General features: G+C 39.7%; 1 pseudogene across 1 annotated transcript; it reads right to left on the bottom strand.

Moving 5' to 3' along the window:
- Window positions 1-124: 124 nt before the first annotated feature.
- On the bottom strand, window positions 125-9,923 carry LOC108527104 (uncharacterized; annotated as a pseudogene). The gene is made up of 4 exons (XR_001884692.1): window positions 9,913-9,923; window positions 7,694-8,376; window positions 3,903-4,027; window positions 125-970 (listed from the first exon to the last, which is right to left on the bottom strand). The product of XR_001884692.1 is annotated as an uncharacterized LOC108527104 (transcript).
- Window positions 9,924-9,975: the final 52 nt, after the last annotated feature.

Here is a 9,975-nt window from a genome sequence, read left to right as displayed (position 1 = left end):
CCTCCCTCCCTCCCTTCCTCACTTCCTCACTTCCTCCCTTTCCTCATTCCCTCCTCCTCCCTCTCTCCCTCCCTACCTGGTGTTGAAAATATTATCAATAGACCTATTAATTACAGCATTCATGTATTCTTACAGTGTCTTTTTATTGACTGTCAAGGACCATTAAATGGATCAACATAAAACAGTGTGCTACCTCTTGACTCCAGTTTCAAAATCTCAGTATATTTCAGTAAACTATCTCTTTAGTGAGAGTGATGATGTTTGACTATAAGACCTTGTTGAGAGTGACAACAACGAATGGGTTACACATTGCTGATCTAGATCAAGCAGTTTGTCAGATGTTACAATATGCTTATGCATTAAAGTCACACTATGCAGCAATAATCCTAAGTTTATTTTGTGTCAGTTACAGCATGATGGGGATGCCAATCACAAAGCTCTTATACGTAGGTTATCATTTCTATTCTAGGTCCCCATATTCAAAAGAGTTCATAACTTGGTCACAAAAACTAATCATGGAATGAATCTTGGCATATGAAAGTCACTTCTCAGAAGATTAAAAAAATACAAATTAGAAAAAAGCCCCAAGTGCTTTGCCATTCTGATGTTACCCACAGGCCCCAAAATGAATTAGCAAGTCAGCAAGTCCTTTTCCCTTATTTCTTTCTTTCTCCAAGGAAATTGTGTACTTCAGGGCCCTTGGGTCAGTTTTTAAGCTGACTTGTCTGGAAAAGGTATCACTTGGAGGGAAAGAAGTTCTTTTCCAGCCTGGGCAATATAGTTGAGACCCAGTCTTTATAAAAAATTTTTAAAAGATAAATCAGCCAGGCATGGTGGCTCACACCTGCAGTTCCAACTACTCGGGAGGTTGAGGTGGGAGGATCACTTGAGCTCAGGAGTTCAAGGCTGCAGTGAACCATGATGGTGCCACCACACTCCAGCCTGGGTGATGGCACAGTGAGACCCTGTCCTAAAAGAAAAAAAAAAAAAGGAATTAGAATTAAGTTCTTTTGTGCTACACAAAGATATTTTCCTTCAGGTGGTGATGGGAGGAGGGGAGGTTGGCTAACCCTGAAGTTTCAAGTTTGAGTTCAGGGCTGTATTTCTGAATATGAATAAGATGCTATTGAAACTGTTCATTTAGATGCTCTCTCTCTTTAAACAATCTCTAAAATTTTATATTACAGAAACTGAGAACAAAGATTCAATCTTGTTTTCCCTTGCAACTGTAGTAACAGATATTTACTGACAGCAAACTGTTCCAGATATTTTGTGAACATTATTCCATTTAATACTAATTTTAATATTGCAAAAAGGCACCACTTAGTGCCTTTGTTTTATCAATGAGGAAACTTAGGCTCAGACCAGTTAAGAAACCTGCCAGGGGACATACACTGAAGCTGAAACCCAGGAAACCCAGGCCCATAATAAGTTAAATGTGTGTGTTCTATTAGTTACATACACTTTTTAGCATGACACACAAAGGTAGGTCATGCTAAAAAGTGCCAATACCTATGTGGAAGAAAATACAGTTAAATATACACTCTAAAGGTCTTAATGTTGTTAACATGCAAGTGTCTGAATGGCAACTGCTAGGGCTTTGTGGGGCCGGGCCTAAGTAAACGCTGATACAGGCAGCCGCTTCACTTAGCCCATCCATTTTTGCCCACATCGTCTTTGGCAATTTCTGTAGTCATCTCCAATTCATTAAAAAAGTTTACTACAAGAGTTAATTGATCTTGATTGCTGGTGGGTAGCATTAACTCAAATACAGAAATGCTCTTGCTCTCCAAGACGACTCCTATTTTAGGGCCTGGCCACTGCTAGGCTAAGCTTGATGGGTTACCCTCAAATGATGACCCGGATTCATGTAAGTTGAACTTGTCCTCAAACGGCTGCTGGCTATTAAAGTTTAATTTTGATTAGATCTTCTTCCAACATTTAGTAGAACAATTCCAACTCACTAGGTTTTCCAGGTTTTTCAAAATCACTTTTCCTTTTCATGGTTAGTAATTTTAATCAGAGAAAGAAAAAAAAATCTCAAATGCACAAAATCTTTTACCATGCTTCATCTTTTTAATAATGTATTTATTTTTATTCTAAGTCCAACAGGCAAAGACCAAGTCAATTTCAGTATTTGGCACAAAGGCTGCTGCAATATTGATGCTATAATATCAATCATGATTATAAGTTACTCTGTTATCATTATGTGAATATTATTTTATAAGCTTTAATAAGATGCTTGCGCATTTAAGTTGAATGGTTTAAAGTCTAAATTCATATTCATGCCAAATATGTAGGACATATTTTTCATAATTGTTCTTGTCCCTTGGGTCAGTAATATACTTTATAATCATCATAAAATGTCATTCTTAATCCCTTTTAATTTATCAGAAGGAAAATATGGATGGTTATTGCCCAATTAAAATACTCCTGATGCTTTTAAGGTAGATATTATTGGGGTTTTGGAATTTCACTGAAGACAATTAAAAAAAAAGAGCAGCTGCATGGCCTCAAAGTGTTTTTAAGTGCTCCAAGTTTCCAGAGATATCCAGCTGTTCAGCAGTTCCCTATCCCCTGTGTCCTGTTCTCGTATCATCTGTGATGTAATCAAGGAAAGACTGGAACATTTTTCCCACATAAAGGGTGCAGGAGCATGTGACTAGAGATAGAATTTTCACTTGGTACCTAGAGAATCCATTCTGATACTTATATACACTTGGCTTACAGTTGCCAAGAGCAGGACCTAGGAAGAAGGTCACCAAAACACCTGAGATAAATGCATGAATTTGAGTCTGCCTCCTTGGCTAGACATAGTACCACTTGCTTCGTGAGAAACACAAGAGGTGTGCTCTTGGAATGGGTGCTTTTTGAAGGTGTTTGCTAAGGGCATTTTCTGTAGACAATTCACATGATACTGACTAGAAAGCAAACTGGTAGGTGCCCATACACAACCCAGTAGAGCAGACTCTGTTACAAAAGCTACAGTTTCTTCTAGAGAAATTAAATGAATCAAAGTGATTAATATTTATAAAATAAAACATATAGTCAGAAAAACTGCATTTCAGTTCATATGAAAAAATTACAAACAGAATTCAGTCTGACCCTTCTTCATTTGATGCATTTGACTTCTACTTTCCTCTCGATTTCATCAAGATCTTAAGCCATAACTGTATTGAAACCTATTTTTATTTTCTTCCCCTCACTTATCCGAATATTGTAATTTTATATACACATGTTCAGTTATCTGAAAAGAAAGTCCCCAAAGTTCATAAACTTCTAAATGTTTACTTAATATTAAGATGAAAGCACTCTTAAGGAGGGATACTATGAAGATGCCTTAAGATTGTTGAAAAGTCCAGGCTTCCAAACAATTGGTGTTCTTCTCCAAAAAGAGGAGAGTCTTTGCAGTGGGAGCATAAGGATTAGTTGGTGGATGTGGTAAAGGCAGACAAGTTGATTGAAATATATGCAAATAGCTTTCATTTGGAGGTGTGTTATAGTTTACAAAGAGCTTTGGCATGCACATGTTGTATCATTTGGTAAATATTAGCATACCCACCATTCCTAGAAGCAATTCAGTTGTCTTCTAACACACTGCTCATTTGTGAATATTTTCTTTTTGAACAGGCAAATTTTCACTTGAAATATTGAACTTCAGGATCAATATCATATATTATAAGGGGTGATAAAGTCATATGCATTCTTAAGTAAAAATAACACCACATTCTTAAAAGGACATTTGTTTGTTTATTACTTAAATGGGTTTCAGCCACTAGCGTACATTTGGCACCAGTTGCTGTGTTTTGCTCTAGCCCGAGACTCTAATGACTGAGCACTAGTTACTCTGGTTCTAAAAATCTATGAATTTTGATATATGGCTCTACATTATGAAAGCTTACCTCTTTATGGCTTCAACCAGAGGAGTGTATGGCTCCGGGCTTTTCTTTTAGGCTCTTTGACCTAGAGAAATGAAGCTTGGAACAGGGAATCTGCAGGCACTAACTTGTACGGGAGAGTCCCAGACCTGCAGGCAGCATGCATTCAGTGAGCTGGGAAACTCTAGTTAGGGAACATGGAGTCACTAAGTCTTTCAAAGTAGGAAAGGAGCCCCAACTGTTAAGGCAGCTAGCCAAGCAGGTGACAAACTGTTGTACTTCAAAGACAGGAAATCCCTTCAAACGTTAAATTGTAAGGACACAAAATGACCTACATTCAGGAAAACAGGGAGTCAGTAATTCCACATCAGGCTTGTTCCAGTTTACTGAAGCGTGTCTGCTGGATATTAACTTGTCCTAAGGATCCCACTCTAAGTAGATGGCAGCCTTTTCCACCGGAAACCCACATTTTCAACATCTTATTTTTTAAAAGTCATTCGAGTTCACATCAGATTGAAGTTACTATGTAAGTACTCTCTCTGGGACAGTTTTCAACCTTAAAATTAGTCTAGTTTAAAATTACAATTAGAATGTTTAAGAAATCTACGAACATGTTTAAAAAATCTTCTGAACATCAAAACTAAGAGAAGGCATCAGTATACAGTGCAGTCTTAGAAAGCAACTGATGGATTGCTTAACAACTGATGGATTGCTTAAAATTGGAAAGACAGCTTAGAAGTGCCCCAGTATCAAGGCATAGGACTTTCCAGTAGCTTTTCCCAGCTCAGAAGGCAAAGTCTAGATGGATTTCCTGCCAATCCCCAAAACTACCTAGGGCTGTGGATGCAGCAGTTTGAAACATGTGTCAATGCTAAATACTTGTCCAACTGGCTTGGAATAAAGGGAGGGCTGTGGGTAGGGATGGCTGAAGGGAGCAGAGAAATGGCATATGCTATTTTCTCACGGCAGGGCCTCTGTCCCCCAGCACTCGAAGAATTACTGAACAAATGTGTAAGTGGGAAGGAAATGGATGGGTGAAAGTTAACTTCATCTCAGCACAAAAAAGTTGCCTTTCCATGCTTACATTTTCAAAACGCAAAAATCCAAAAAGCATTGATATTGGAAAATTCCTGGGAAACTGAAAAGCTTAACCATATTCCATAATTTTATTAATTTAAGACTTTCCAAGCAGGGAGATCAAACTTAACTCTGCTTCCAGCTTACAAAGCAAGTCAACTTATTTTGTATGTATAGCTATAAACTGTTTGCAAGTTTCCTCAGTCAGGTACTCGGGATGAATTATGAATGGAATTAGCTAGCCTGACTTGGAATTTCCTCACTTTTACTGGTCTTTAAACAAGATTTTTATACATTCATATGTAATCGATGGAACCAACACATGAAATGGTCCTTCACATAAAACACTCTCTTTTAAAGTGATTTTGCAGTTAAGGAAACCTAAATATGAACTTCTGATGTGGAAAAGGTAGTTTTTACATGCTATTTAGAAACTGATCTAAAAAACTGATGAGCTGACCACAAGATTTCTGTCAGAAACTGAAATTAGGATTATATTTTAAAATATAATTGTAAATGCTTGCTTTCTTTCATAAAACCAATCTGCTTCTCATATTCCTAGCCTTAGTCACATTGAAAATACATAAATTTGGTATTTGGTTATTGAGTTTTGAAGTTGCAAGGCAGGATAATTTAGATATTCATAAATACAGAGCATAAGAAAATCCTTCCTGAGTGCAAAACTACCTTTAAAATCATCATCCAAAGGAGTGAATGCCACACCTCCTGATTTCATTTTGGCTATTAGCTATTTCATACCTTAACATACATTCTTCCACATAAAACTTGCACTGTCTTCAAACTTGCCTACAAACTGGCATGTCCAAATTGTGTGCATAAAAAAACAAGATGAAGATCGATGCCAAGTTTTCAAGAAAGAAATGAATTTGGATTGTTTTTTATACCAACAAGACACATGTTCAAATTTATCCCATGTATATAAAAAGATTAGTATAAAATATGTTCAATTGTTTATGCAGAAAGTAGTAGGGAACAAATTCCAATAATTTTTATCACATAGCTGATATAGTGAAATATTTGGAACATTTAAAATAAAAGTGCTAATTAAAATACATATAAAATTTTCAAAGTTTAAAAGCAGTTGGAAAATACTTTTACCACTTAGAATACAATTACCTGCACAGCTTAATAGTCTTATAGATTTCAGGAGTAAAGTGTGTTTAGAAACGTCTTTTCCATTCCCTCAAACCTATAGTGGGCTGAGAATATAACTCTTTCTTCATAATATATTAAAAAGTATCCACCATCTTGAGAGAACTATATATTATGGTAATAATTTTACATCTGATTATGCCATTTTAGACTATGGAATATAGTCTCTGAATTCTTTTGGCGGGGAAGGAAATGGTGTGGAAAAAATAATTTTAAAACGTGTTTCTATCTTCATTTAAAATGTATACATTCTCAAGTTTCTTAACAAAAAGCTTTGATCTCGCTATTTTATATAGACTGCATTTACAGGCTTGGAAATCCTGTTCTCTCTATTAAACTCCTTAAACAGGATTATATAATCTTACTTAAAAAACTACTTACAGCAAACATGGTGCTCAAAAGAATTAAAAATAATAGTTGCAGTGTTTTAATATTTATGAAAATATGTTTTTTGAAAGACAGATGAACTTTGAAATGTGAACACAGAAAAAAAATACAAGTATAAAGTTTCCTTTCAAAACTTTTCCTTTCGAAGAAATATTTATCCTACATTTCTACATGCAAAACTTTTAGAGTAAACTATTGAGAAAATCCTAGATAGTAAAACATTTGTTTCTGTAAGTTCATAAGCACTTGCTGTACATACTCAAAGGCAGCCCTGACCCACTGTATCCACAAATGCATCTGCAGGGGGAATGGTTCCAAGCCAGTCGCTGAGTGTCATCTGTCCCTTCTCCAGGAGCAGGGACATTGAGTCACAATGAAATTTTATTATTTATATGCATTTTTAAAAATTCTGTTTTTCTTAGCGTTCAAAGCTTTGATAGTAAATGTCAAACCACACTGAAGTCGACTTGTTAGCTTTTTTAGCTAGCCTTACTGCTGTCGGCTATTTCAAATTGCAAATGACAACAAACAGGTGAGTTTTTTTAAATCACTAAAGAGCATCCCTTTTCATATAGCTAATATAACAAAAAAAGCCTAAAACATGGGCATATAATTCCCACTGTAAATTAATTCTATTTATTTCAGGCTTACGTATTAATAGCAAGTGAATGCTTTTCAAGAGATCCTTGGCTGTTCCATTTGTCCTTGAACATTAACCTTGCCACCTCAAAACTCAATGCCTTTGCACTTAATCTAGAAAATTAAAAATACAAGTCGTCCTCATCTTAGTAACCTGTGCAAGTTTCTACAAAGTGACTGGAGGATCTACGCGGTAACTAACTTTAACTTACCTCTTCCTAGGCTTTATTAACGAGTTTATCAAAAAATATTAAATTTCTGGCAAGATGTGGCTAATTCTTAAGTGCAGCTTAAAACTTTGGACGTCCCCCTTATAAAAATGATGCCACGAAATGTGCCACTGTCCATTTATTTCCCATTCCACTTAACGCATTAATATTGACCCTCAGGACAGCAGCGCTGGCATCATTTTGGAGCTGCAAAGCAAGACGTGGTGCGTTGATGAGCTAAAAAGGACCCGTCTTTCACTGGGCCCCTTACCAACATCTCTCTCCCTAGAAGACAAATACTTTTCAGATCTCGCACCCCTCTTTACAAACCTGAGCGGGGCTTTCGGGGTAGGGGGAGGCAAGACTTTGGTGGGAGCTGCTCGTCCTCAGTAAAGCGAGAGCCGGCTGCAAAGGCGCAGGCTGGCAGTTCTGGTAATTTCCTGCCGATTTCCGATTCCCCTCGGAGCAGCTTGGAGAGGAAGTCGAATTTCTTTTCCAGGCGGAGCCTCCACGATGGGCGCGGGAGCCTCGTGCGTGGGCCGGGATCGTGGCCTGGGAGAAGCGGGAACCTGGTGCCCGCCCGCGTCCTCGCGCCTTGGCCAGGAACTGGAGACAGGCGCGATGGGTCGGGCCCGAGGCGGGCGGCCCAGCGCGGCTGGGAGGGCCGGGAAGAGGGGTCCCCGGAGCCGCGGATACGCTGAACTCCGGGGAGGGGATGGGGAGGAGAGAGAGCACACTCCTGGAGCCGCGGCGTCCAAACCCGGACGCACTTGAACCCGCGGCGAGGCCGGTGGCCCGCGGCCTTTGGATCGCACCCGCGCCCCGCGCAGAGCCGGACGCCGGCCTTGCCGGCTCCTCGGCATCCCTCTGCGGGGCGGTCAGTCCCAGGGCGCTCGCTGAGGGCCACACACTGTACCCCGAGTTTAGCACCGCCGCGGGCAGGGCGCTCTGCTCCTAGACCCCGAATCTGAAAGTGGAGACCGAGGGCTGCCTGCAGCAAAGCTCGACTTATACTTCATTTTCTTCCGATTTGGAGAAAATGTCACGGGCGAGAGCGGAAAAAAAAATTAACTGTAAATATGATTTGGAGCGGGACGAGGGCGCGGCGTGCATGCGGCGTGCGCGCGGCAGCGGGCGGCAGGCGGCGCGGGCGCGGGCGCCCTTGCGGGGATTCCCGGTCTCTCAGCGCGCTCTAGTGGACACCCTGCCTTTCGCCGGCTCCCCGTGCTTGTTACAATCTGCAATATATTATTCCTTCCGAAGTATTGACAATGTGTGAGACTCCAGTAACCCCCGAGCTCTCGTCTGTAATCAGCACATTTATCCACATTTAGGGGGGGAAATCCGAATTAAATCCCCGTGACCCTGATTGGGTTACAGTGTCATTTTCCCTGGATCCTCTTTTAAATCCACTCCACACTGCTTCTCTGTCTATTACATGCTAATTTAATTTTACTGTGGAAGATATTTTCAGCATTTGCTGAGGACAGTAAATTTTGTAGTTTATGTTATTTCACTTTTATGACTTTTAACACTTAATAAAATTTTATTAGAGCACTTTTGTGTTTACAAGGCCACAAAACTCTTGGCAGGTTGTCAGAAGTCCTTTTTATTATGATCCTACTGATATACTGCGAGTAATGAAATAATCATGTCCAGAAATGTATCAAAGGCCAGAGGGATTATCCCACTTAATAGCTCCACAGATGCGCCCAGAAGAATGTGGACGCGCGACAGGACGGGCTGAAAGGCTGCAGGAGGAAGCAGGCAGCCCCCGCTCCTGGCTTTACCATTTCGGTTGCTTTCCTAAAAGGCTACATGCAGGGTCATGTGACTTTCCGCGGTCTCAATAAAAAAAAAAAATTATTCTATTGCAAAATGTGCTTTTCTTTTTATTCTCCTTGTGTGGGCATTTAAGGCTGTTCTAGTGGCAGTGAGGCTGGCTGTACATATCCATGTCAGTCACGGCGCCTGGCCCCACTTTCCTCTCATTTGTAAGTGTACTTTTGTGGTATTTAAACAGCCGATGGTGACATTGGTGTTGAGCAGTGTTGCTTCCACAGCCCACACTGAAGGCATTGGGAGGGACCCAGGAGGGCATAAGGTGTTTTAGGGCCCTTTCCCACCTGCCAAACACCTTTTGCTGTTGGTTTTTGGTTTTATTTTGTTTTGCGAAACAGGGGAATAGTGACTTAAGGACTCGGCTTTCTGCCTTGTGCCTTGTGCCAGAGAGTCACAGTACAGTTATTTTATTTTTTGGTAAGACTTGCAGTGAGAAGGACTGAGAATATAGCTTTCTTTTAAAAAACCATTTCCTTTTCTTTTAAATAGATAAGTGATCATTTAACACACGGGTGTTAAGTTCATTCTTGCTGCAAAAGAAGGCTATTGTATCTCCTGACCCTGAAAGCAAGGTGGGTGGCTTTGTTTTATAATTAAATTTTCTGTCTTCAGCTTCATATTTCTCTTTCTCTGTTATTTCCTAAAGAGTGTGTCAAAGTGATAAAAGAGGTGAGGAATGGACTCAAACAGAGTGATTTTGAAATTACCGTTGGTACATCCGTAGCACGTGTTCTTCTAAACTTTGGCTTTTTAAAGATTTCAGCAGGGTT

This window comes from Rhinopithecus bieti, unplaced genomic scaffold (genome assembly GCF_001698545.2).
Source record: "Rhinopithecus bieti isolate Rb0 unplaced genomic scaffold, ASM169854v2 scaffold_3062, whole genome shotgun sequence".
Taxonomy (NCBI): Eukaryota; Metazoa; Chordata; class Mammalia; order Primates; family Cercopithecidae; genus Rhinopithecus; species Rhinopithecus bieti.
This window is presented reverse-complemented; position numbering and strand designations above follow the sequence as displayed.